The 3372-nt window shown below is 35.0% G+C and overlaps 1 non-coding gene across 1 annotated transcript; it reads left to right on the top strand.

Annotated features, from left to right (window-relative positions):
* Window positions 1-1834: 1834 nt before the first annotated feature.
* Window positions 1835-1938, top strand: LOC142453947 (U6 spliceosomal RNA). Its single transcript, XR_012785498.1, has one exon. It is a non-coding gene; the product is annotated as a U6 spliceosomal RNA (small nuclear RNA).
* Window positions 1939-3372: the final 1434 nt, after the last annotated feature.

The following is a 3372-nucleotide window of genomic DNA, read 5'->3' as shown; positions in this document are numbered from 1 at the left end:
CTTTTTTCATTTTTTATGCTTAAAAGTGTGCTTTTTTTAGCATAATTTTTTCAAAATAGTATCTAGATTAAATTTTGACATATAAATATGAGTGATAATGAAATATTATTATCAGGCTTTTCAAAAGTACATACAAATTATACTTTCAAATAAATTAAAAACGTAGAATGGAATTATATCTACATAAGATAATAACTATCGTTAAGAAGCTAGAAACAGAAAACATATAATAAATACTCCTTCCTGAAAAGAAAAAGAGGACTATAAAAGCAGAAATTCAAAAAATATAAAATAATGGTACATTTAAGAGAAAAATCAAGAAACCTAAAGTTTCCTTTGTTTTTAAGTTCTTATAAAATTGATCAATCTCTTTCAAGGTTTATCATGAACAAATGAATGTAGTAAATAAATAATCAGCATCAATTACTAAAAAGATTCCATAGCCATGTACATACCTCAAATTAAAAAAATAATAAACATAGCAGTAACCATTTTGGGGGCCAATTTATAAATAAAGAAATATTGAAGTTGTCAAGGTATTTATCTGGTTTGGATCCACAATCAGCGCTCATAGAATCAGTCAAGAGATCAAGCAATGTAGTGCATTGGGCAAATTTGCTGCAAAGAATCTCTCTGAAGTGTTAACAGCAAATATGTCACTTGGAACACTAAGCTGTGCATGACCCATACCATGATATTATCAATCACTTCATATATATTTGAAAATTAGACAATGAATAAGAACGACTGAAAGAGAATTTATGTCTTTGAATTATGGTACTGGCAAAGAATATTGAATATACGAGAGGACTACCAGAGAAACAAACAAATCTGCCTCCAAAGAAGTACAGCCGAAATATTCTAAGAATGGCTAGGCTTCATCTCATGGTTTTGGACACATTCTCAGGAGGGACCAGTTCTTAGAGAAGGTCATCGTGCTTGGCAAATGGGAGGGTCAGCGAGGAAGAGTCTGACCCTCAATAAGCTGGGCAGACATAGGGGCTGGAACAATGGGCTCAAACACAGAAAGGATTGTGAGGATGGCGTGCAGGGCTGGGCTGCTCTTCGTTCTATGTATATAGGCTTTCTCAGGGCAGAAACGGACTCTGTGGCACCTAACAGCAACAACATAAAAATTGAACAAGTGGGAAACAATCCAAAAGTATCCACAAATTTCAGAGAATGTATAGAAAACACATTACTAAAGTATATGCAGGGTTAGGGTTAGGGATAAGAGGGGGGAAAAGTATATGCAAAATGAATACAATCTTTAAAATTTTATATTAACAAATTATTTGAAAAAGAAATAGACTGATTTATCCTGTATCCTTTTACAAAAGTGAATTCATAGCTATAAATCTTTTCACAAAGAAAACAGCAGAACCAGATGATCGTAAACATTTCTACCAAGTTTTAAAAGAACAAAGCAATTCAACTTTTACAAAGGTTTTCAGAGACTAGAAAAAGAAGAAAATTTCTCTATTCATTTTATGACGTTAGTAAAACACTGATATCAAAACTAAAAACAGAACAAGAAAGTAGAATATTGCCAGAAGTTCAAGCTGAATTCAGAAATAAAATGCACGAGGGATATCATTGCTAATGTCAGGTGGATCTTGCCCAAAAGTAGAGAATGCTACAAAGAAGCTTACCTGTGTTTTATCAGCTACAGAAAACTATTTGACTGGGTTGATCATAACAAATTTTGATAACATTCCAAAGAATAGCAATGGTGGAATAGTTCATTGTGCTTAGGTAGCCTTTACACGTATCAAGCAAGAGGCAATCTTTCCAACAAAGCAAGGGGACACTGCATGGTTTAAAATTGAAAATGGTGCTTGCTTCGGCAGCACATATACTAAAATTGGGGCAATATAGATATTAGCATGGCCCCTGCACAAGGATGACATGCAAATTCATGAAGCGTTTCATAAAAAAAGAAGAAAAGGGGAAAAAATTGAAAATGATATGTGACAAGATTGTATTCTTTCACTTTAGAAATCATCTCAGAAACTCGATGATATGAAGTATGCAGTATCAGGATAGGCAGAAGACAATAAAAATCATGAGATATGCAAATGAGACAACCTAGCTTTCCTAATGTGAAGAGGACAGGAAGCACTTAGTGATGAGGTCAATGTTTCTTTCTGTGACACATAAGGTCGCTCTGAGTTGGAGCTGACTCAGCGGCAGGGAATAACAACAATATAGCAAATATTGAAATGCTAGAATATTTCCCAAGCAAACAAACCATGCATGGGAAATATATATTCATGTCAATAGAAGCAAAATAAGCACTATTTTTAGCATTTAATAAAAACACAATCTAAAAATAGAAAAATAACTTTCTTAACCTACAAAAAAGCCCCAAGTGCCACAAATGGTTAAGCTCTTGGCTATTAGGCAAAAAAGACACTTCTGAACACTGGCCTCGGACTCTACTTCCCAAACATCCTATCCTTGAAAACCCAAGGAGACAGTCAACTGTGTGCACATGAGATTGTCATGAGTCGAAATCTACTCCATAGCAACTAATAAATAACCTGTAACAAACAGCATGCCTATGGTGAAATGTTGGCCTTTCAAATGAAGAATCTGATAAGATGGTCAACTGCCAATATATCTAATCACTATTATCCGGGAACTCCTGATCAGAACAGTCATGCAAGAAAAAAATTGTTTACCTCTAATATATATTAAACAAGAAGAAACAGAATTGGAAAAAGTAGCTGGTGATAATAGACCGTGGGAAATCCAAATATATGTATAAGAAGGCTCATTAAATTAGTAAGAAAGGGTAATAAAACTGCTAGGTAAAAGTCAAACTTTAGAATTTGACTTAACAAACTGCTAGAAAATAAAATAATAAATTATGTTACTATTACAGAAGGAAATTTTCAATGTTTCGTATACAATCTAACCCACTGGCCTGTGAACTTCCTGCATTCAGCATCATTGAATGTGTTTCATGAGTCTAAAGGGGACTTTGTTGATATATGCTAATATCGGACTTAAGGACTTGATCTGGACTGAGCTGGGATATTTTCTCAATATTCAATTGCTCTTATATATAAACCTGTTTCTTAGACACACATGAGTCTCCCTGGATTTGTTTCTCTAGTCAGGACTAACACGCCAGTTCACTTTGGATGACCCTGCTGTGTTTGAAATACCAGTGACATATCTCCCAGCATTGCAACAACTCACAAGCCACCACAATCTGAACAAACTGACAGACAATTTTGGACCTGTCGGAGAGACCACTATCTAAAGAAGGACATCAGGTTTGGTGAAGTGGAGGGGCAGGGACAAAGAGGAAGGTCCTCAAGGTGATGCGTTGACACTGTGGCTGCACAGTGGATTCAGGCACAG

The sequence above is a fragment of the Tenrec ecaudatus genome, chromosome 7 (assembly GCF_050624435.1).
Source record: "Tenrec ecaudatus isolate mTenEca1 chromosome 7, mTenEca1.hap1, whole genome shotgun sequence".
Classification (NCBI taxonomy): domain Eukaryota; kingdom Metazoa; phylum Chordata; class Mammalia; order Afrosoricida; family Tenrecidae; genus Tenrec; species Tenrec ecaudatus.
The sequence above is the reverse complement of the archived record's forward strand: the minus strand, read 5'-3'. Positions and strand labels throughout refer to the sequence as shown.